The 25,612-nt window shown below is 41.4% G+C and overlaps 1 protein-coding gene across 2 annotated transcripts in view; it reads left to right on the forward strand.

Annotated features, from left to right (window-relative positions):
- GRIA3 (glutamate ionotropic receptor AMPA type subunit 3) overlaps positions 1–25,612 on the forward strand; it is a 242,231-nt gene that overhangs the window by 203,216 nt on the left and 13,403 nt on the right. The gene's annotated exons all lie outside the window — the stretch shown is intronic.

Here is a 25,612-nt window from a genome sequence, read left to right on the forward strand (position 1 = left end):
ATTTACTTAATGCATCCATTTTTAACGTTCTCTCTGTGTTGTCCTTTCTGATTGTTTGTTGCTGTTTTAATTTTACAGTTCAGTGGCTTTTTCAATTTAAATGGTAAAAGCCAAGTTAAACTGCCATATGTGACGAATGTTAATTGCATGATGTGGTGTTCTTGTTACTTTTTTTCCTCAAAGACAATTTCCCCATCCCGCACACTTCAGTTTTGAGCAAATGTTATCCTCCATGCCACCTTCCAAGATTTAACCCTGTATTTGCTGTAGAAACATTTTTATAGCTCCACGGTCTGTGAAATTTAGCCAATTTGTCCTCTTGTGCTCCTTTTTTTATACGTTACGATTTCTTGAGCATTTGTGCATTTTCTTACAAGTTATGTTTTATCGTTTCAAGAAATGCTGTTAACCTGGCAGTATTAAAACTGAATGAGCAAGGCCTCTTGGACAAATTGAAAAACAAATGGTGGTACGACAAAGGAGAGTGCGGCAGCGGGGGAGGTGACTCCAAGGTCAGCCTCAATGTCACCAAAATCGGGTACCTTAGTAAAGAGTAATCGGCAAGGCTGTTATTTGACTGATCAAGGCAAAAAAGGACACCAATTAGAATCATTTGACTAATCATGAAAAAGCCGCTTGGTTGCACAGTAGCTATTTTAAAAAAACATCTTATTTGCATCATGTTCAGTTTTGATCAAACTTGGGATCCTTATTTAACTAACAGAGGCTGTGATAGCCTTGGCCCTGCTGGGGCTGCATTAAGCTAATAAGTGCTCAGCATCGGATGAGAAAATAGTGACTGTGTATTAACACAGCACAAAGCTTTGAGCAAAGGGTGTGTCACAGTTCCGTTGTTTAAGTTTATTTGTTGTGTGGTTAGAAGACCTTTTTATAGGGGCAAAATAGCAAACAGCACAAGTCCTGAAGTCTGAAGGATCAGTTCTCCTTGCCCTTTTCTGCTGTCTTAAGATGGGCATAGTAATCCAGTATCAGCATGCACAACTTGCCTCTCCAGTGGCCTCATTCTGCTTTCTCTGAAGCCAGTGGGAGCTGGAGCAGTTTCCAGAGGAGAGACCTCTTACCTTAGGCCTTGTCTACACTAACCCCTGCTGTCAATATACTTCATCTATGCAAATAGCATAGTTGAAGTTGACATACTCACCACTGCATCTTGCATCTAGTAAAAGCTGTGGGGGCTGCTCTCCCATTGACACCAGCACTCTTCGCATCCTGCTGGAGTACTGGTATTGATAGGAGAGTGCTCGGAGATTGATTGATGGCATCTATGCAGACATGATAAATCAGTGGCCGGTGAATCGATCACTAGAGCATTGATTCCCAACTTAGTGTAGACAGGGCCAACGGCTACCCATCACTCAAGAAGGAAAGCAGGAAGGAAAGCAATCAAGCAAAGTAAATTTGGTTGTAAAACCAACTGCTAACCACACTCAGAGGGTGAGGGTAAAGCAGTTATCACAGCAGGAACAATGTGTTTAACACTAAGGATAGATTCTCCTGTGACACCCCCCCCCCATTGTCAGGAAACAACTTGGACATTTTAAGTACCTGTAGCTAGAAATAGGAGATGCACTGCCTACTCAGGATAGCCGTTTCTGCTTGCCCAACTGAAGAGCATGGTGGTCTGGAAAGGCTACATTTACATTTGGAAATGAAGCTTTAAAAAAGCAATTTCAGTGGCACATAACCTAGAATAGAACATAATCTTTAATACTACAGAGACTGTCACTTTGTAAATATCTTAGATAGAAGGATATAAAATTATATTTGGTGCACTGTTTAAGCAGATATTGGGTGAAACTCCCATCAGCTTCAGTGGAGCCAGGATTTCACTCATTTTAATTGTGGATTTTCACAGAGAACTTTAGGTTACTTTGAACAATTCATCTTTTGCAAAAGCTAAATCAGTCAGTGTCCACTAACTGATTAACATGACAATTACATTTGCATTTACTTGAGTGATTTGCACAGGAAGTTGTATAAGTCTCAGTATTATCATTTCCAAGACATTGTTGATCGTACTAAGTAGGAATTGCCAACAAAATTAATTGAAAATGTCTTTTTGTTCTGAAAAGTATTCAGATTCATTCCCATAATGGTAATTTCCTGAAGTATAGTTAGTATAATCAGTTATTTAAAGAACAGTAACATAATCTCATAAAAATTATTTTGTATTGGTTCAAAATACTGCAGTAACATTAGTAAGAGGCAGAGGTTTTGGACAATTATTGTAAATTGCTATCATATTTTATTTATAAAAATTGATCATGTCTAGACAGTTAGTGAATTAATCTGGTTCTTCAGTCATCTGGGTTATTAGCAAAACAGTTGTATAATAAAAAGAGAAAAAAACTGAAATTCATATTAATTTAATCACTCCAGGTCTTCAGTACTCAGCAGCAGCCTGGAAAAGAATGTGGATTTTAACACTTTTCTTAGTTTTTATTCCTGTCTCTCATGCAACCTTTTATAGAATATCGTATGTGCAAGTATATGTTTAATTTCCTCCCTGCATCCAACACTATATTGTCTGCCTCTGCTCCATAAAAGAGGTTGCTTTTTACAATGCAGCTGTAGCAGTTGCCAGAATTACAGACAGCCAACTAACATTTAAAGTTCTAAGGAATCTAAAACCGGGTTGTTTTTTTTTTATAATGGGAATAGTAAGGGCTAGGTCATCTTTCCATTATTGTACTCTTTCAAGCATCATTTAAAGAAAATAATGCTCTATGTTAACAAGCACTCAAGTCTGTGTTAGTAGATGCTAAGAAAGCAGTGTCAGTCATTCCATGATAAAGTATATTGCAGGGAAAGAAAATGGGAATGAGGCGAACCTGTGTTTTGTCTGTTTTAACAATGAATCACAAATCTCTCTCCTATTTCATCGTTGTTTATTGTAATGTTTGGAGTTAAGGGATGGATTGTTGTTTCAGCTGTAAACCTCAATCATCAGGGAATTATCACTCAGTTAACACAAGTCTCCTGGAGGTAGATTGTGCACCAAGCCAGTTCTTTCTCCTTGGAGGTGTGGGGGGAAGCACTACAAAACTCGTTAACGTAAATCATTACTTCTAGGCTGTGACTACACTGAGCCATAGAACCAGCATCTTGATGCAAATGAGTGGTCTTGAAAATACAAATGCATGTTTATTTAAATATTCACATGGCTAATTTGCATATTTATGTGAGATTGCCCTGCTGGCTGCAGCCAACAGAAAACAAGCAGCATAGACGTGGTTCTGCTGGCAAAAACCCCCTTTATCAGCAGCCCCTTATCCCTGATTTTTTCCAGACATAAGGGGCTGGCAACAAAGAGGGTTTCTGCTGGCAAATCACATCTACACTACTTGTTTTCTGCCAGCAGCAGCCTCTGCCAGCAGGGCACTCTCATGTGAATATGCAAGTGAGTGTTCATTTGCATTTTCAAGAGCCTTCCTTTGCATCCCACTGCTGGCAGTATGGCTCAGTGTAGACGCAGCCCTAGAGTTTTTATTTTGAAAGTGTTAATTTTCAGTGATGACATTTGGCAGGTGCTTAATACCACAGCCTGGTGTGTCTTGGTATTAAAATATAAAAAATAATGTATTCCCAATTGTGCAGAAGGTAGCACAGTTTTAAGAGTCAGGATTTTAGCTATCGGAGGGGTAGCCGTGTTAGTCTGGATCTGTAACAGCAACGAAGGGTCCTGTGGCACCTTATAGACTAACAGAAAAGTTTTGAGCATGAGCTTTCGTGAGCACAGACTCACTGCATCTGCATCTGATGAAGTGAGTCTGTGCTCACGAAAGCTCATGCTCAGGATTTTAGCTGAGACTGTTAGTTATTTTGGACAACTCATCTTTTGCAAAAGGTAATCAGTTATTGTCCATATTCCTGGAATAATTACTGTGACCGTTATCAATGTAACAGTTGAACTGTAATGCTTGAGAGAGTCTGACATTATATACCTTTAAAGCAAAAGCTAAAGTTTTTGCTTGAAATACAAAAGGGACTGGTAGCCCTGTACATATATATAGCAAGTACCAGTACATTATTTACCTGTGTTTTCTCCCTCTTCTCCTGCTTCTGTCTCTCTCTCTGAAGTTTAAAGTTCCTATCTCCTGTCCCAGGTTGACGGTTTGAATACTGCAATAGTCTACATTATCTGAATGCCAGATTCTTAATATGACATCAAATAAGTATGTAAAGCAAAAGCCCTCTCAAAACTTAGTCCATCTTTCATTCATGGATAATAAACTCAGAAGGTAGTCTCAGACTAAAAAGCACTCTTTTAACAGCCTGTACATTAACGGATTTGAAGTATTTCCCAGATGTCAACTAACCCATCAGATAACGGTAGCAATGAACTTCTATTAACACTGGATTACAAAAGAGCTAATGTAATATCAGGGGAGATGCTTAGCATGGTGCTTAGCACTGGCATGGTATCAAAGCTGATGGGGGGAGCTGTTACAAGTCTAACACAAGTGTTAAAAATATTTACATGCTGGTTTCTCCACCCCCCTCTTTTTTTTTTCATTGATTGGTGTGAAACACAAACACAGGAGGCTGAAATTCATTCCTGGTGTAACGCTACACAACACAATGGAGTTATACCAGGAATGAACTTGGCCCAGTATGTTGTTTGCTGATTATTGTTGTATTTTAACATGGATGTCACACTGTATAGGGTAAGGGCTGAAGTGAAGTCTTGTGATTTGTTTTAAGACTGATTAAAAAACCCTTTCTTTTTTAATGTTGCACTGTTTGCACAGCGCACTGAGAGCCTCAGATGAAGTATGCTATTGAAGAGCAATATATTATTCTAATTGACTTCTCATTCTAATCGTGCCACTCAGAAAGGAGATGGATAAGAGGATGTACATTTCAATTAAAGGTGAGCCTGACCCAGGTTCAACTCCAGAGGTGGATGCAGGATTTTTCAAACTCTGGGCATGTTTGCATCCATGATTTTACTTCAGCCAAAGATAGGACTAAAGAGATATTGTGAAACTTGGGTTTGGATCCAAACATTTGCAAAGGTTGAAGGAGTTTGGACCCCGTTTTTTGTTTCAGACTCTTCTCTAGTTCTCATGCATAAACCACGTACAGTCATTTCCTTTTTAAAAACAATGGTAACCAGAGAAGTTAAAAACATCCTTTTCAAAACTGTTTTGTTTTTCCCTTAAAGGAAGAAATAGCTGGGGAAAGATAGAAGCTATCGCAACAAGGAACAGATGCCAGGTGTATCATGGAATGAGATGTGCATGTGTCTTTGACTTAGGAGGCATTATGATGGCACTCACTCACTCAACAGCTTTTTCTACTATCTAAGCTAACGAAACAGCTCTGTTAGCCTACCTGGCACAGCTGTCCTGAGTTTGTAACAAGATACTTCCTCCTGGTATTTGAGTGTGTGCATGTGTGCTGTATATAGGCTTGAATCATTACAGATTGATGAAGCCATGGTCTTTGACTGAGCTCCTCTGACTCACTGATATTCTGGTTTGTGGTCAAGATATGGGGTGAGTATGTTACCCATTTGCTTGTGAATGCATGCCCTTGTCCATTACTGGACCATAAAGAACTTATTCACACATTAAAATCGGTTCTGTAGCTGCTTGTATTCCTCCCCTTAGTTTGTCAACTGTGCTTTACGGTCAGCATGCTCTGAGTTTGATAATGCCTCCTCTTGGATACTTCACATTCATACTTATCCATCAGAATATTATATTTTGAGACTAAAGGAACCCCCATGACTAATGAAATCCTTGCAAAATCATGGGATGTAAGTCTTACAATTGAAAAAAATACATTTCAAATTCACTTGCTAGCCTCCTATTAGATTTCACTAAACAAATTGGTATTACAGGTTTATCATTGTTGTGCCCAAAATAAATGTTCCCCTTTTATTTTAAGACAAACTGTGTTTCTGTTGTGAAATAGTTATAGAGAGCCAGATCGTAGCTGGTACAACTCTCCCTATCTCCACTGAAATTAGTTAACACCAGCTACAATAATGAACATCAGCTAAAAGATCTGGTACACAAAGTATTGAAAGCTGCCAGTATTTTACTGGGAATGACACTTATCAAATTCCAGCAGAGCCTGTTTATTCCATGAAGCTAAAGGGAGGTCTTGGCATATCCATCCATGTTTTCTGTACAGTAGTATGCATATGCTTATTTAAACACTGTTGCCATGTTGCTATGCATATCACAATTCATTTCCTTATCTTTTTTTAAATGCAAAACAATTAATAGCACCCATAATGATTCTTGGCAAAATTGTAGAGTATATTGTATTCAGATACTCTTATTTGAGTGAGCTGACTTCTCAATTGTCTGAGAAAAGCATTTTGAAGCAGCATATGCCAGGAAATTTTTTATTGATATTGTTGGTTTTAGACCCAGTCATTTCATTCCAAAAGGATGTACAACAAACCTTCTGAGTTCCACAGGGGTTGCATTCCTGCAACACCCACAGAACTCAAATTTTCGCACAAGTGGAGGGGAGACGGGAACCAGGCTGCTCCCTGGTACCCAGCTCCCAGAGTAGCAGGGAGCCAGGAACCACAGGACAGCCTGGTTCCTGTCTCTCTGCTGCTTGCAGTACCCGGGAAACTGACCAACCATGAGCTGGCCAGTTTCCTGGGTCCTGCCAGCAGCAGGGAGCTGGCAACCAAATGGCATACTGATTCCTGGCTCCCCTCCACTTGCAGAGCCAGGAAACTGATCAGGGCAGCAGCCACTCCGCTCCTTTATTTACATAATGCCTTGCATTGTTAAATCCTGGTCAGAAATCACTGCACTTTGAGGGTACAGTAAACCCTCGAGATACACACAACCAAGTTGCATGTGTCTCAGGTTAATGTGACTGCCGCCCCGACAGGAGCTGTTTCCTGGTCCAAGGACTGATGGGGAGCTGAGTGCCACATGGCAGCCTGGCTCCCGGCTCCCCTCTGTTTGCAGAGCCAGGAAACAGACCAGGGCTACCGCATGGTACTCAGCTCCCCACCACTCTGTGGACTGGGAAACAGCTCCCGTCAGGGGCAGCAGCCAAGAGTCAGGGCGGCAGACACGTTAACCCGAGACATACGCAACTTGATTGTGTGTTGAGGATTTACTGTACCCTCAAAGTGGGATGATTTCTCACCAGGATTTAAGAGGAACTATGCAAGACATTATATAAATAAAGACAGCAGAATGAGTGGAGAAATTGAATCAACTAGTTGTAGGAGAAGAATTTTCTATTAAAATATATTTCTGTAATTTTGGGGTTGATTCATTTCTGATCTTCCCTTACCTTAGTAGTAGCATTTTTGCCTGCTACCTTAAAAGTAATTTGTTTGTGTGTGTTTAGTCTTGAAGTATGTTCTTTGCTAATTATTTGACTACATTTCTTGATCAGAAACGCTGTCTTTTTTAGGCTGATATCTTTTTTGAAAAACATTGATGAAGTAATACAAGATGACTTGGTATTTAATTTCTCAGTCTTTTTGCTGATCATAAAATTAAATTTGGAGGCTACTGGAGATGCTGCCACAGCATGTGGCTTGTAGTGGTTTCCATTATATACAGGCTTACAGTCTGGTTCAATGGCTCACAGCACACCCATTATAAAAATTGTTCCAGCATGTCTGAACTGGATTCTGTCCTAGGCTCCATGAAGCATGTATTAACTTCTGAAAGACATATCAATGCACATCTAAGACCAGAATTTGGCCTTGAGCAGAGTGAATTTGTTTCTGTATATCAGTTTGCTTGTAAGTTCAGAAAACAGAATTTGATTCATTTTTAATACAGATGTATTTTTAGAAGAAATCTGTTCTGAATCATTATAGATGTGATTTGCTATCTTAAGAACCCTACTGGAAAACTTCTTGTGCTTTGCATAAGACTCGTTTCTCAAATGTTATCTTTAAAAAGTAACATGCAACATAACTCATTCATGTGGTTTGCATGAAAATAGTGTTCATCAACACGCAGCAGTTTGCTCATCCAGTGGATGCAGTAAGCGTGGGCTAGGAGTTGGAAAGGAAGTGAAATGGCGGAACAGAACCCATCCTAGCAGCACTGGGCTCGTTCACACTTGTGAGTAGGAAAACCACTGAAAAACATCGTTGGGGTTTTTTGTTTGTTTTTTTCCAAATGAATCAGCAGAACAACATTTTAAAAGGAAGGCATCAAAATTTGACATTGTTCATTAATTTGACAAATACTTTTCACAGCAGACTATTAAATAATGGTGTAACATAATTTGTAACAATAATGAAGTCTTTTGTAATATGAGACATCACTCCTGCACTTATCACAGAAGACAGAGAGCCTGCTTTAGTTTATTGTGAGACTGGTAAAAGGCAGAGTGGTGAGGTTCTGTTATATAAGGATCATAATTTAGGAAATCAGTGGGAGAGTTTCTAAAAATGTGTTATCGAGTTTGGAGAGCAGCTGCTGGGCTTATGAAGTAAATGGGGACACTCCTTTTGGAAACAGCACGCCTACATCCATATAAAAGACTGGCAGCTCAGACGTAGCTGTCTTGGATCAGCTGACTTGGGATTGCTGGGCTCAGGCTGCAGGGCTAAAAACTGCACAATATATACGCGAGTGGGAGTCTGGGTTCTGGAGCCCTCCCCTTCGTGAGGCACCAGAGTTTAGGCTCCAGCTCCACAGACCAAACCTTGCACGCCCAGGTCAGCTGGCTTGGACCAAACGTGTATGTAATTGCTGTGTAGATATGCCAAGCGTTCAAGTCTGCCACCCTTACCGAGTAGCCAATTACTGTGTGTAAACCACACTACTCAATGGTAAATGTAGCAGAATATTGTCAGGAAGCAGGACCCAATAGCCTGCTACTAGCGGGAGGAGAAAGCTGGAAAGCATTTGTGAGCCTCTTCTGACAACAGTTTGCGGATCTTTATATTACTTTCTATGCATCTTTGTAAAGTTTTTATTTGTGAACGCAGGCGTGGGCTGCTCAAAAAATGTCTGGAGAAACTGAAAGTCTGGTGAATATTTGCATAATTATATATTTGCACAAAAGTTTATTCCAGGAAGGTTCACATAGCCACCTTGGACTCTGGATTTGCTTACACCTGTTTATGTAAGTTTCAATCATCCAACCAGGGACCACAAAAAAATGCATTGAGACCTTCAGTAACTAGTCACACGTCACAACTAATAAACAGAAAGTATTTCATTGACAATCTGTATCTGGCCACACAGGACCAGACTTTCAGAAGGACTCAGCAGCCACAACTGAGCCATATTTCCAAAACAATGCAGCATCCATGAGCCTCCACAGAGAATAATGGGTGGTACTCAGCGCTGACTTTGGAAAGTCTGATCTCAGCACTAAGTCATGAGCCCCTCTGAAAATTCTGTCCCTGAAGATTTTGCCTAAGAGTTTTGAATAACAAAATATTAGCAAAATGTCAAACCCCATCCATGGATAATTTTTGCAGAGAAAAATAAAGGACTGAACATGTTAAAGAAGTGGTTCACTTTGAATCATTCATCCAGCAATATCTATTACTAAGGGCCAAACTGCGACAAACCACCTTGGATGGGTAGGATGGGAAGGGATGAAGAAGACTGAAGGAAGACTATGGAAATTCACAATTTCGGAGAAATGATTCAATGACAATACAACTGGATCTAGACCCTAAGGTGTACAGAAAACCTACTGGGTCGTTTTGTTTTGGTTTTGGTGATGCAGGAAGGGAGACAAAGTTTGGATGTTTTCCTCTAACACAACGGCTGCGTCTACACGTGCACGCTACTTCGAAGTAGCGGCAGTAACTTCGAAATAGCGCCCGTCACGTCTACACGTGTTGGGCGCTATTTCGAAGTTGAAATCGACGTTAGGCGGCGAGACGTCGAAGTCGCTAACCCCATGAGCGGATGGGAATAGCGCCCTACTTCGACGTTCAACATCGAAGTAGGGACGTGTAGACGATCCGCGTCCCGCAACATCGAAATAGCGGGGTCCTCCATGGCGGCCATCAGCTGGGGGGTTGAGAGATACTCTCTCTCCAGCCCTTGCGGGGCTCTGTGGTCACAGTGGGCAGCAGCCCTTAGCCCAGGGCTTCTGGCTGCTGCTGCTGCAGCTGGGGGTCCGTGCTGCATATACAGGGTCTGCAACTAGTTGTTGGCTCTGTGTATCTTTCACTGTTTAATGAAAGTGTGTCTGGGAGGGGCCCTTTAAGGGAGCGGCTTGCTGTTGAGTCCGCCCCGTGACCCTGTCTGCAGCTGTGCCTGGCTCCCTTATTTCGATGTGTGCTACTTTGCCGTGTAGACGTTCCCTCGTTGTGCCTATTTCGATGTTGGGCTGAGCAACGTCGAAGTTGAACATCGACGTTGCCAGCCCTGGAGGACGTGTAGACGTTATTCATCGAAATAGCCTATTTCGATGTCGCAACATCGAAATAAGCTATTTCGAAGTTGGGTGCACGTGTAGACGTAGCCAACCTGTTTCATTTAAGAGGAAGGAAAAAAAATGCATTTTTAAAGAAACCTCTTCTTTTTGTGGGTGTCAGAGCAACTCTAATGTTTCAGCAATAGAAGTTTATATTCCAGGCCGACGCCTACATTCATTCAGGTAGGTTCTCTGAGATGTGCCCATGTACCACTGTCAAAATTTTGGGAAGCTCTGGCTTTAAATTGCCAACCAAGCTACCCCAGAATGACTTGAGCAAGCCCTCAAAGGAGGCAGCAGCACACTGAAGCCTGTAGATGATCCAGGAAGTAGGAGCATCCAGTGGAGCCTTTACAAGGGGGAAAAAAATCTGAAGGTGGAAAAGATGTATTTAAGAGCAAGAGAGAGCAAATGAGGACGTTGGCCTTCATACAAGGTAAGTGAAGGCTCTTGCATGTATCCATTCATAGGTACATCAGTCTATGTTAGAAAAGATCAAGGAAAGGTGGTGTGAAAATCCCTAAAGAAAGCAACCATATTGCTGTGTAAGGTGTCCTAGAAAGGGTTGTAGTATCAAGCTTCCAACCCTCCTTGTACTGCTTCCCCACAGCATTCCTTGGGTGTGATTTGGGAAATTTCACAAACACCCCAAATCTGTCTTTCACTGGTTCATGCCACATCAGTACCTCAGTCTCAGGCATTGTTACAAATGAACTAAAATGCCTTGTAACAGCTTTCATTTCCTAATCCAATATGCATGCGTTATTGCATTAGCACTTTGCACCTCTATTAAATTATGATCCCACTGGCTTAGTTTAATGTGTTTGAGCTACATTAATGAAACATAAATAAACTTTCATAGAGCCTGATGCTGGCATCAGACACAGACTACAGCTTTCATACGAGAACTGAGAGAGAAACCTGAAGCATCAAATTGTCATACATCAGGCTCTATGGAAAAGTGCGTGCACATATTTGTACACATAATATGTGTGATCTATACACACAAACAAACATATATATTTATACATGTGCCAAGCTTTTGGGATGGGATGGAGGAATACGTCTGGGCTATAGAAATTTATATGACAAAGAAGAAAGCGGTCCAGCTAGCACAAGTTCATGACCTGTAATATGCAACTCTTTCTTTGCAAAAAAGATGACAATCTTGTAAGGCGTAAGAATGGAAGGTCTATATGCCAAATTGATTACTTGCCTGTTTCCCAACAGAAAATAAAAAATATAAGAGACAGCAAGACAATTGCAAGAAAGTCAATATAGACTACTCATCTTAATTTTTTTTCTTAGAACAAAGAACAGGAAAATTAAAGTAACATGAAAAATAAGGGGACAAAAACTGCAAGGGAAGACTTAGGAGGACTATAAGTTGTTGGTTGTGGAAAGATGATGCAGATAACACCCACAGAAGTAGCGGCTAAATTTGGGAATTTTTTGGCAACAAATATATTGGAGACAGCAAATCAAGTTGTGGCTATTCAACACAAAATTTGGTGTTGGAGATAAAAACAACACAAGACACAATAAAAGAAAAAAGCTTAAACTCCACTGAAGGATTAGGAGCAAACAAGGCCTGGAAGAAAAAATGGGTATAAAGAAATCACCTAGGAACGTAGTTACAAAAGCAAAAGTTAAGACTTGGAACAAATGAAGGGAGGAAAAAAGTATGAAGACTGGCAAAAACATGGAACAGAAGTACCAAAAATACAAAGAAAGTGGAATTCATCAAAGATGACGTTAGTATGGTGTTTTCTGATGATAGCAGCATAAAGGATCAATGGAAACAAGGTGTTCTGAACAGTTTTTAAAATGAAAAAAACCCAAGACAGCAAAGTGACTTCAAAAAGATCAAATGTAGTATCATAAGGCCTATCCTCACCAGATGATGTGGCAAATGCTCTAAAAGAAATTAAAAATAAGGAGCTGGGTCCAGACAGAATCCATAGTGAGGCATGGAAAAGAATTGTAAAGATGGTACCGATTTGATGGCATCCCTGTTCAATTCAGTCATGAGATGGGAAAAGCTTTCCAAAATAGGAAGGGAAACTATTGCGGAGCCTGTGTACAAGGGATAAAGAGACACCGACAACTGCACAAATTTTAGAGGCATAGCGCTTTTGAATCATACTAAGAAACCGTGGGAGAGGGTCATTGATAAGAGACTAAGAAGTGAAGCAGATATTAGTGCAAATCGATATGGCTTTCATGGCAGGAAGGTTGACAATGGATGCTGTTGCTGCATTTAGACAGTGGAAAAACTGGAAAGGAAAGGAAAAATACTCACTTGGTCTTCCGGAAAAGGCTGAGTTCCAAGAGAAGTCATCTGGTGGAGAAGGAGTGAGAAAATGGGACCAGAACTTTGTGTGGCTTGTTCAGGTCACATATATATGGGTGCACATATATGGGGGCACCTTTTAGGTGTTGGTAAAGGAGGGAGTGTATCAGGATTCAGGAATAAGCCCTTTCTTGTTTATCCTTGGATGCATGCTCTCACAAGAAACATACAGAAGGAGGTACCTTGGTGCCAGGTGTTTACAGATACTCTATCCAGTGAGAAGGCTAAAAGAAGAGCTTGATAAATGGAGAACCATGGTAGAGAGACATAGGCTCAAGTTAAGCAGAGACATTATCCCTGAAACTAGATGGGCGGAAAGTACTGAAACCACGTTTCAAGTATCTATGTTCCAGAATCCTGGAAATGGAGGATGAACTGCAGCTAGGATGATAAACACCTGATTCAAATGGAGGGAGAGAAGTGGTGTAGCATAAAAAAGGAAAAAATACCAATAAAAATTAAAGGGAAAGTCCATAAAGTGGTCCATCCAGGTGTAACATATGAAGCTAAGTGTTGGGCACCAAAGAAGGAATATGAGCAATTGATCCATTCCACCAAAATGAAAATGTTGAGAGAGATGAGTGGTGAATCAGAAAAGACCATCTGAGGAATGTGTAGTCCGCACTAGCCTGGAAAATCGACCTGCTCAGAATCAGTCTTCTGGGATTCGATTTTGCACATCTAGTGGGGATGTGAAAAATCGACCTTTCAGGATTCACAGTCAAACCCTGTACTCCTTGTGAGATGTGAGGAATAAGGAACGTCAATAGGAGAAACTCTCACTTCACCTTTTCTCAGTATGGGCAACCAAGTAAGCCAAGCACAGACGGGTCAATTCTAGCTACGCAATTGACATAGCTAGAATTGTGTATCTGTGGTCGACTTACTTTGCCTAGTGTAGACATAGCGTAAACATGTTCAAAATAACACCCATGAGTGCAGGCTCAGATGATCTGGTCATGTGACGTGGAGTCCTGACACCTATATGGGTAAAACAGTCCAACCAACCAAGCTTAAAGGGAAAGGACAGAGAGGCCAGCACAAGAAGAAATGTGGAGAAGTCAAAGGAGCCCATGCAGTGCGATAGAAGATAACATTCAACAGTGCACTTTGGAAGAAGTGGGCTCCTGCAATGGACCTGTTTGATGAGATTAACACAAGGAAGTAGAAAAAAAATAGAGATGTATGCATCCCTCCAGAGAACCAGATGTGTTATCACCTCACACTGTCGTGAGCGTGTCTATAGAATGTACACAGAGACATATTACACAAAGTGCACATTATACTAAACACAGCATTATTTACAGCTGGCTTTCAAAAATTAAGTCCAGCTGCAGCAGTGAGAACCTACTGACAACATAACAGAGATGCACATACATGCCTCATGACAACAAAACAAAAAAATCTTTTGTGCTACCCAGGAGAACACTAATTACAGGGCAAAAATATTAATGCAGTTTGTGACAGGATTCCTTTTATTGTGTAGCCCAAGCCTGCAGCTTCTGACTACACAAAGATAATGAAAGAAACTGATGCCGATCGTGAGCTCGGATACATTACAAAAGGCCATACCAAAACACCAATGACAGCCTACTGTGAAGCTACTAATTTACAGAAACTCACTGTCAGAGCAGAATTAAAACCTAGTATAGGAGGGCACTGTTATTTAAAGAAGTGCAGCCTTTGTCAGCATCTGCAACCATCTTCCATGTTCACCAGCTGCACTACAAGCAAATATTACAGAGCAAAGCAACATCTGCATCCACCTTCTGCATTTGCTAGATCTTTTACAGGCAAAAATATCAGCACAAGGTGACTACCAATATGCAAATTCACAAATAAGGCATTATTTCACCATATGTCAACATGCAGAGCTTATTGAAGAGTATGAGGGAAAAACATAGTGGCCTTCATAAAGATTTAGAAATTATAAGTAACCTATCACTACTGGAAATGTTGATCAGTCAGCGGCCAGGCATGACTGCATTAGCAGCTGCACTATATCAGATAAGAAAACATTGTGAGGAATAAGTATCAAGACCTGAACAACATGAGTAGAGAGAATTTCAGGATATATTATTTGAAAACTGCCTTCTAAAGGGTTTAACTTTTAAGATCCTTCATTCCAACCTTTTTAGCCTGAAATTTTGAATGTTGACTGTTGCAGACATGCAATGGATTATTAAAATAAGGTTAGAAATGAGATTGTACCCAATATTTGAAAACTTAACAAAGCTGTTCCAGAGCATAGATTCTTTAAAGGAATTCCCTATGATTTTGAAATGAAAATTAAATTATGCTTGTTTATAACTGTTGATAACAAGGACTAACAGGTAACAAGTGATGATATATTGTGTATTGGGGAAGTATGTGGAATTCTCAGTTATGGACTAGGATCCTTATTGCCCTATATGCTATACCCAGAACAAAAAGACTGTTCTTGCTTATGTATTGAAAATGTGTCAATTTCCATCATGTTGTATTCTGCATGTGCATAACAGTGTGAATCCTATGCACACTGGAAGCCTAGGATATGGTCTGCATATATTACCGATTTGTGACCGTTATCCTTTACAGGGATAATTAGAAACTCAGCATTCCCCATTACAGGTGCGTAGCGTCACTGCAGTATCTTCCTATACCAAAAGCAGGAAATAGTGTGATACTACTGTCATTGCAAGGTTGCACTTGTTGAGTTTCTAATATCACCTACAGGATGATAATACAGGTAGGCCATTTTGTATAATCTATTTAATATATGTGGTTATATATTATTATACATTTATGCAACAAACTTGCGGTATAATGGGAAAGCTCTGCTCTTGGAAAGGCCATAAGAGTTGGAAAAATACATTCACCTTAAAAGGTTTGCACCTAGTCATAAGTTCTTTCAGTTACAAGGTCTGACAGAGAGTCTATTTAATAGTTTTAGACCAGGTTGAGATTTACAAGCTTTGAGGGGCTTATGTGCCTTATGTGTCTTTAACCTCCAGCTATGCCTTCCAGAGAATAATGTTGCTTTTGGTGTTCCTCACAGAAATATTTCTACCTTTGTGTTTTAAAGACATTGGGATGGCAGTTTCATTAGAGTTGTAGTGTGTCCTGTAAGGCTAAACAGAGCATTCAGTCTTGATTAATACAGACTGCCTTAAATTTCCTTGACTGCAATGCACCTGGGCTTTTTAGGGCTGTGGTTGTGATGGGACGGGGCAAATATATTACAGCATGCAGACTGAGAGTGTCTCTACACAGCAGAGAAACACCCATGCCTGGCCTGTGCTGACTGACTCCAGCTCATGTGGCTCAGCAGGTGGGACTGTTTCATGGCGGGGTGGACTCCCTCCCACCCAGACCTGCCAACAGTGGGGAGTAAAAGGCACAATTGCCCCATGGCCTGGTTATTCAAAAGGACCTAGGGCTCAGGCTGCTGCTATTGCTGCAATGGCAGCAACTGGAGCCCCGAGCCCTTCAAATCACTATCTGAGCACTGCCACGCACATTCTGGCTGACTGTGAGGGCTGCCAGCGGGGAGAAGAGCATGGACCACTTTGGGCACTGCTGAGGGCTAGCTATTCCCAGCCCCACCGCTTTCACCTGAGGCCCCGCCCCTTCTGGGAGCATGGAATTCCCACTTGGCCCAGGGGCCCATTGAGGCTGTTGGCCCTGCTTCCACCACCCACAGGGGCCTGCAGCCTGAGCCCCTCAAGCCCAAGTCAGCTGGCATGGGTGAGTCATGGGTTTTTCTCTGCTGGTAGATACACCTTGGGGGGCCTGCTTACAGTTAACATGTTCTTCTCCTTTTAATTTTACAACAAAGCAAGAAACGTTGTCAAATTGACAAATGGTTTGTTTGAAGTGGGAGGGTAAATCTCTTGTCCAAAGAGCAGTGGGACAGCTTGAGGCCTTTACCCTTCCCCAAAAGATATGTAGGGCCTAGGGAACATTTGCAATAGATCAAAGGCGAGATTTTTTTTTCAGAAGCATTCAGAACCGTCGTAACTCCACCCCAGTGGAAGCCCATGGGAGTTTTACCACGTCTGAATAGGAGCAGTTAAGACACTATTCAGTGCTTTTTAATCTCTCACATTAAAAAAATTTTGAAGCCCCTTATATTAGAAAAATACTAGTTTGCCCCCCATCCTAACTGACTTCCTCCATTTATTTTAGCAACAAGAGGTAGATATAGAAAAACCCTAGTCAGAGCATTCATTTAAGTTCTAAACTTGGTACGGCAATTTTCTCTTGGTTCAACTGGGTTGACATTACCAGTTTTGATTCTGTGAAAGCAAATGAGTGTGGCTTTGGATCATAAAGAACAAAGGAGACAGAGGTCCATGTCTGATAAAGCGAAAATGCAAAATTGCTCTAAAAATTTTAATGTCCTCATTTTAAGGCATATTGCAAATAATAGGGATTAAATAATAGAATTCTTCAAATCATTCTACAATATACTTGCAGCATACAATGGAATAAGATGTTGCAAGTATGCTTTATTCCACTGTCAATCCACTCAGGCTACTAAGTACTTTTCATGTCACTGGGAGTTGCACATGAGGATTGAGAGCAGTATAGCCTTTGTTTGTACTGTCTGTTGCTTGATATTGTTTTGCCTTTATATTACTTTTGGCAAGGATGAAGCTTCTTTCTCAGTCTTGTTGGCTTTCTTTTGCTGAAAACTTTGCATAGCCAATCGTGGCCACATTCACCAGTAGTTCCCAGGCTGCTTTATGTTGCTCCGATGACACAGATCATTCAAACCTGATTTAACGAGCTAATTAAACCTGATTAACATCTGCTTTATATTATAGTGTAACCCACAGCAGTCAGAGTCCATTAGTGAGTCTGGATCAATTTAGTTGTCTAGCCTACAGATTTATTGTGGAGGCATGTATGCCACAACGAAAGGCTCTTTTGTAGAGGCCATGTTTCTGGTGATGCAATGGTGTGTTTCCATAGGACTCTGAGGATATATTTGATTGGCAATGTTATACTACAGCAAAGCTGGGACCCACCAGTGAATATTTAGCATTTCTTGTTATGGAGATTACTGAAATATGCATATGATGGAGTAATGTCTTGTGTGTCGGAGTTGTTTGCACAGCACCTGGTGACTGAGACAGGCACCTATATTTGGGGCAGACTTCTCTACGAGAAAGATTTGCAAGCCAGTTCATCAGCTCTATCACTGAGATGATTTCCTTTCTCAACATCTGAGAGAAGGCATTATTTCCAGCCATGCCAACCAGAACACAGGTGGGCAAGTACTGTAGAGCTCTGACAGAGCAGCTGGAAAATGACAAGTCTCTGGATCCAACTGAATTTATAATATGAGTACTGCTGCGTGTAAGGCAACAGATCAAGGGGGTGGGAATACCATTTTAGTTCTTGAAATAGTCGCTTCTCAGACCTCTCCTGGTGGCTGGATTATAGTGACCTTGTTGTATCTTAACATACAGCAATCCTGCAGACTTCTACACTGCAAAGGCTGAGAGAACACGTTCAGGTGACCAGGCTGGTAAAATGTTTTTTAACAGTTTTGCAAGTCGGTGGTAACTGGACATTAAAAATTCCATTACTCAAAATATTCCTTGATTCTAGATCACTGGTGGGCAACCTGCCCATGCAGCCCATCAGGGTTCTTTGTGTGACTCATGAGCTATTTTGCTTATCATTGCCCCTGCACAAGGTTGCCAGATTCAACCACAGAAACTAGTGATTTTCCTACTAAAGTGACGGGCATGTAAAGCAAGACCCTGGGAAGTGAGGTGTGTGCTGATTGCATGGAACATTGACGGCGAGAGCTGTGCACTGCCTTTGCATCCAGTCACAGTGCTGCTGTGGTTCATTTGGCACACCCCACAAATTCTAAGTATCCAAATCCAGTTAGCTCAACTACTCTATCCTGGGAGACCATCTTGGTTATGACAATATTGCAGCCCACTGAGCTGAAGTAAGATCATTCATGCTGCCCCTCGCTGGCCTAGGCTGTCCATCACTGCTCTGAATACTCTAGCTGCAAGAGCATTTCAGGAATCATTTGCATTCCCATAGCACTCTTTTACAATGTCACATACAAGGGCCTTAGTGTAAGTCAAAATTAAGCCCTTACACTGTAACTTTATGTCCCTGCTGCCTTTCGAGTGGCTTGTTGTGTTCTCAGTTTTCCCCACAGTAGCCAAGAGACCAATCTGTTTAGCAGTTGGAACACCCAGTTTTCCAACCACTGGGCAACAGGAGAAAGCACAGCTTTTCTTTGCTGTTTGGTGCATCAGGGAGAAGATACACTGGTTCTCCCCTTGACAGCTGAGCTGATGTTTGGGGCGGGGTGTTAGTTATAGGAATTTTACTTGATGTTTTATCTGCTACCCTCAAATTTTCTCTGTTCCCCAGTTCTTCAAAGCATCATTGCTCCTCAGCCTCTCTTCTTGACCCACTTCCATTATGTGCCTCTCTCCTCTCACAAGTCACCTATCCTCCTCAGTCTGGCATTTGCACTAAGCAACCAACCATCTGGCTGATTCAGCAAGCTAAGTAGCAAGAGTAACAGCCTCATCCCACTGAGTGCAGGTCTCCGCTAGACCTGAAAGTTGATCCTAAATACGCAATTCCAGCTACAGCAATCACATAGCTGGAATCAAAGTATCTACAATTGTCTTGTCTGGCTCTCCTCACTGAGGGAGGTCAACGGGAGAAACTCTCCCGTTGACCTCCCTTACTCGTTGCAATAATGAGGAGTACTAGGGTCAACTGTTGAGCCCTGATAGTTTGATATTGCGCATTCCCACTAGGTGCATGAAATCAAATCTCAGGTCAATCTCCTGTTAAGTGGAGACGTACCCTGAGAGAATCAGTAGGTGGAGCTAGTTCCTAAAAATAATGTCAATCATATCACATTCATTTCAACAGCCGCTCCTCCACGTGTCTGGGTTGACAAGGGAGCCCTGCATTTCTACAAGACCCTGTCCCATCATTTGAAGAACTGAGCTACACTCGCCTAAAAGTATTTTTCTCTCTGCTACTGTCCTCTGTCTCTTGCAGTGCAAATGATTGCAGAAAAGGTATTTTCAAGGCCACAACAGGAGATTTGCATGATGCATCATCTGTTGCTGTTATAATTTTTGTCTTGCCTGAAGTTTTTTGAGTTTAAGGAAGATTTGAAGTATAGAGCTGCCAACTCTCTTGGGAATAGTAGCAGAACTGTGCTGACAAAGTACATTGCTGCAACCATCTGTAAACTGGCATCAGCGAATTATAAGCAGCCCATTGATAATGAATAGAAGAAACATTTTGGTTCAGTTTGCAAACCCCAGTCGATAAAAGCTACCAAATCAGCACTCATTGACTCCTGTTTTTAAAGATTTGTCATCAACCCTTTGTCCACCTATACACCATCCTTGGGCTGTTTAGATGCCCATAAAGGGAAATAATTAGTGCTGCAGTGAGTCTTAATTGTTAAAACATTTCTTTTCAATTCCTTTTCCCAAGTGATTGCTCAGAATTAATTTACTGTATTTCATTAAGTTTGGAGGCTAACAATATGCTATCTGCATTGTACTACTTGCTAGCCTGAATAATGAAAACTTTTTGGTGTGACATTTATATTGCATTCATTGCAGGAAGGAACAGAGCATGAATTACCCAAAACTACTGCAGTTTTCAGTGAAATCTTTATTTGCTGTACAAGCAATAAACTTTATCACTATGTTGCATCTCATTGACATGCTGTGGCACAAATGCCATCAATTACTTTCAGTTGACAAACTTTGAAACCCCACCCTATAATCTTTATGGAATACCTAAAAGATTTGTGCTCTGCAGTCACTTAGGGCTAGATTCACAAAGGGATTTACTCACCATTAACATTCACAAAACCATCAGCTGCTGCTAGCTCTGTCCATGCCTAAATACCTGTGGGCACTTCCATTTATGCCAAAGTCCTAATGATGCTTGGAGCTGAAGCTCACGCTCACAGTCTGGCAGGATTCTAAAACCAAGGCACCCCCCCCTGCCACCCCCGCTTTCCCTCCCCCACTCCTCCCTGTCCAGCCCAGTTTGGCAGTTGCTTTCCGAGCACATCTAACTCACACAAGAGAGACTCAGGTTGAGCAGATGGGGAATGCAGGAGCTGGGCCTGCAGAAGTGTGTGATGTGAGAGATTCAGGTTTGAATCCCCATGGGCCTGACTTGGAGCAAAGACTTAAAAGCAGCTCTCCTACCTCCCAGGAGAATGCCAGAACCATCAGGCTACTGGGTCTCTCTCTTCTTGAAGCCGCCCACTTTGTATAAATAAACCTCTCTTGGAGCAGAGACTTATGCCTAGTTTTCCTCTATCCCAGATGAGTGCCCTAATCGCTGGGCTAGAAAGTCAGTCACCTTTCCAAACCCAATGAATGTGTAATTATTTATACAAAGTGCAACACCCTACACTACCCAAAACCTAGTGGCTACAGCACTCACCTGAAAGAGGAAAGATCTAGGTTCAAGTCTCTGCTCCAAATTAGGGATCTGGTATCTCACACCCCAGGTGCAGGCCTTAACCACTAGGCTACTGGCTAGAATCAGTACCTCACTCTCCTCCATTTTGATGAGAAAGGGTTGAATTGCCTTCAGCGCCTAACTCCAGGAGAGGATTCAGGGGCTGCAAATTCTTCAGTGCTGAGAAATACCTCCAGCTGAACTGTTAGGCTATGTCTAGATTACACTTGTTTGTTGACAAAAGTTTTTGTTGGAAGATATCATCCAAGAAAACTTCAGTCTGCAGACCACAGCAAAATTGCCAAGCGGACTGCAAGAGCAATCCACCATGTCAACACAGAGTGGCCAGACTACCTGGCTGCTCTCTCAACAAAACAGCCAACTGGAAGCACAGCAGACAGGGGCTGCTCTGTATCTCAGAAGCCCATCTGTCGACAGAACCTCAACCCTGGAATCTCTAGACCGTCCTTCTGTCAACAGAAGCATTATGCCTCATGGGGAGCTGGATAAGACTGTCGACAAAAGTGCTGTTTTCTGTTGATTTACTATGACAAAACCCTCTAGTATAGACATAGCCTTCATCAAGAACCTAGCATCCAGATTTGTATGAGTTAGGCATCCAAGTATCTTTAAGGATCTGAATCCCCTGTCTTCTGCTCGTTTAGGAAGTCCTCTTTTTCAGGCTAATCCTTAGGCACAATCCAAAGTGCCTACCATAATGGTCCCCTCTGTAGGTTCTGGTGAAGATTCCTGTTGACAGCACAAACGTGCATTACTGCCCAGTGTTTTAAAAAGTGGTCATCCAAATTCACCATGTGAAAGGATCCACCACGTGCATGGCAGCTGCTCCAAAACAGAACAACAAAAAGGTAAACACCTCCTAGTATTGGCTACTGAAGACCTGGTCCCACCTCTGGAGCATTAGCAATGCACTTGGCTGGGCCACAGCACAAAAAGAGGAGTGAAATACCATTACCTTCCTCCACACCTTTGTCCAGGCAAGGCTGATGGTTGCAGTCCCTTCAACTCTAGCTGTATGCAGAGATTGAACCAGTTCACAGTTGAAGAGCAAAGATCCGTAACTACTGAAGTCTTGTGGAATACAGATAAAGAAGCCACAGTCTGAGGCCAGAAGACTACTTACAATGATTTACAGGAACTACCAGTCATATTATACATATAATGTATGTATACATGTGAAGAGAAGACCCCGATGATCTACATATAAGGAACAGCTGACTATTCTAGGTCTTCATATACCAGTGTGGTGACCAGCATGGGTAGTGGAAAATGTAAATTATTTTAGCTCTGTGATGTGGACTTTTTAAATGCATTATTAGTACATCTTCCAGGAACTGACATCAGAGGCTCCAAGATGCTATCACTAGTCATTTGCTCCAGTACATTGTTTACAACACTGGAACTACTCCATTAACTCCTTCACACCTTTCCTCCCTGCACAAAAAAAGGACTCACTAGCTCTTATGACTTTACTGGGAGTTGCAAAGCCTCAGCATTCTGGAGTCCTGTCACAACATGAACAGCTCCCTTTTTTGTTATCATTGTTGCAGATAAAGCATGAAAATAAACCATAAAAGAGTCAAACAGCAGAAGATAAATGGAAGGGACCCCTAATTTACAAAATGACAAACAACCCTTATGGTTTGGAAACCAATATGATGTGGGGAGAGAGCTGGCTCGTGTTTTTTCAGTGATTGGGGTTAACACAACTGGAATTGTCTGGTTTCACTGCAAGCTTTTCTTTTTGTGATTAACCTGACTGACAGTTAATGGTTTCTTTGGACATTTAATTTTCTTCCCTTTCCTTCTGGAATCATCCTGCTTGCATAAAGCCATGGATTCGGCTACCTAAGAAAACTGTGAAAACTGAGTCATAGGAAGCAGTAATTTAGCTAATCTGGCAAGAAGAGAGTCCCTGTTGGAGAGAAACGTGTCCCCCCAAAAAGTTTAAATTTTCACAGAGGTGATGGACACAGAAGAATGTGTTGACAGCGTTCTCTCTTCTTAGGTTAAATGTTAAACATACTAACTGTATGGGTGGCAAAGATGCAGATATCAGTAAAATATGAAAGCTCCAGCAGAAAGCAGAGGGAAGCCTTGAGACAGGGTAATTGTGCCTTGTAAAGGAAAAACCCTTGCACAACAACAGGTGGACATTAAATAGAGAATCAGTATTCTATTCCAGACAAGCTCCACTTTGCCCAGTGTCAGAATGAAAAGCCGCTCCAGCGTCAGAACTGTAAACAAAGGGATTCATAGTAAAGGTCTTCAAAGGTGGTTTTGGGTGCTTAATTAGAGACAGACACTTTAACAGGTCTTGATTTTCAAAGGATGGATGCTCAGCTTTTCCTGAAAAAAAATCAAGCATCTCAGATTGGACACAGAAACCAACTGAAAGTCTTGGCTAACACTCCATTAAAGAGTTTTTTCCATGTTCCTTTGATGCAACACAATGGCCAAGCAGAAGATTTTCCTGCTGATAAAAATAAATATGGCTCTGCATTGCTTGTGGAAAAACAACAACTGAAAATGGTGAAGACTCTTTTCTAATGGGAAATGGAAACCAAAATGGGAATGCTGACATTTCTATGTTAAATGTGGAGGCTTCTAAGATAATAGAAACTCTTGTTAAATACCCCCTCATTTCTATGGGTAAAGTAATCTTTGGAGAAGATTTTATTTGAATACAGGGATGAATATGAGAAAAGATCAACACCAGCCTTATTAACAAAGCCACTTCTGTATTAAACAAACAAAACAGCCAGTGGGTAAATTGACCGACAGAGCGATTGTATCAGTCAGGTCTATTCATCTCAACTGTTAGATACAAATCTTACTCTAGTATTGAAGCTGTTATTTTATAGAACAAAATCATAACAATCTGGTTTAAACTGTGCAGTGGGACAGAGAGGGCTGTCTAATCATAGTTTTGTTAAGATACACGTCTTATTAAATCCAGATACAAACAACACACAATTATGGTCTGAAGTAATCATCAAGATCATAAGGGACTGTAATAAACAAGGGCAGTCAGGGTATCAAATCAAATGTCTTCTGGGATATAAATCACAAGATCTGAAGCCATTGTGCTTGGATGAGAACAATAAAACCAATGGAAAGCTAGCCTGGAAAGTGCATAGGGGAAATGGTCAACACTACCAGGAAAAGTGCTAAAGAACTGACAGAAAATGTCAGATAGCTGTGAGAAAGAAAAGGTAACAATAACTTAACTAACAAGACAAAAAAGCAGTTAAGTAGCACTTTAAAGACTAACAAAATAATTTATTAGGTGAGCTTTCGTGGGACAGACTTAACTGTGTGTTAAACTGTGTGTTAAGTTAATAACTCTGTGTTTTCCAATTGCTTTTTAATTATCACAGCTCAGAGGGGAAACGATGGCATAAAACAGTCATATATAAAGAGCAGAACAAAGCATCCTTCAGTTTAAAAATAGTAAAGCCCAGATGACAAGCCCAGGTGATCGTATTCTCTCAGGTCGAAGGGTAATCTTGTGGACTGAGACCCAGGAGAACTTGGGGAAAGATAGTCTTGTAGAGACTAAGACTCAGGGGAACTTGGTTAATTTCTCAGCTGTGGTATAAATTGCCCAGAAGAGTCACTTCAATGCCTATATGGTACCACTTTGAGAGAAAGAGTCACAGCTTTAGGCAATACTGACATATTCAGAGCCCAGCTCAGCTGCTGTATAGCCCTGTAGGAGCCCAGACGTCCACTGTCCAAGTCCTGTAGATGCCTATCTTTCTGCCATAGTCGCCTTGCATCTGTTCATAAATTCGTTGCTGCCTTTACAACCGTGCATATCTTTCAAAAAGACCTACACTAAACAATAGAATTTGCTCTTTCCTTTAACTAAATAAGCATCCTAAATTACCGTGGACCGCACCATGTCAGAACTGAGCACATGGAGCTCTTGGGAGAGTCACAGTGTTGTACTCAAACATACTTTGTCTTCTCCAGCACAAGAAATACGGGGCAGACCACTGGGACTTGTACACAAAATGCAGATCTTTGCTTCATTACACAGGTGATGTGAACCAGAAAAACGCACAAGATCCCTGTGCATCTACACAGCCCCTCATGGACTATGTCTAAATTCTAATGATTTTGAATGAAAGAAAGCTAGACAGCTATTCAGAGACAATCCATTTCTAAAATGCAACAGAGATGCAAGGGTTTATCAGTGCAGCAGATCCCACTTTCAGATATGGAGATACACATCTCCTAGAACTGGAAGGAACCTCAGGAGGTCATCTAGTCCAGTCCTCTGCCCTCTTGGCAGGACCAAGCACCATCCCTGACACCTATTTGCCCCAATCCCTAAATGGC

The sequence above is a fragment of the Carettochelys insculpta genome, chromosome 13 (genome assembly GCF_033958435.1).
Source record: "Carettochelys insculpta isolate YL-2023 chromosome 13, ASM3395843v1, whole genome shotgun sequence".
NCBI classification, from domain to species: Eukaryota; Metazoa; Chordata; order Testudines; family Carettochelyidae; genus Carettochelys; species Carettochelys insculpta.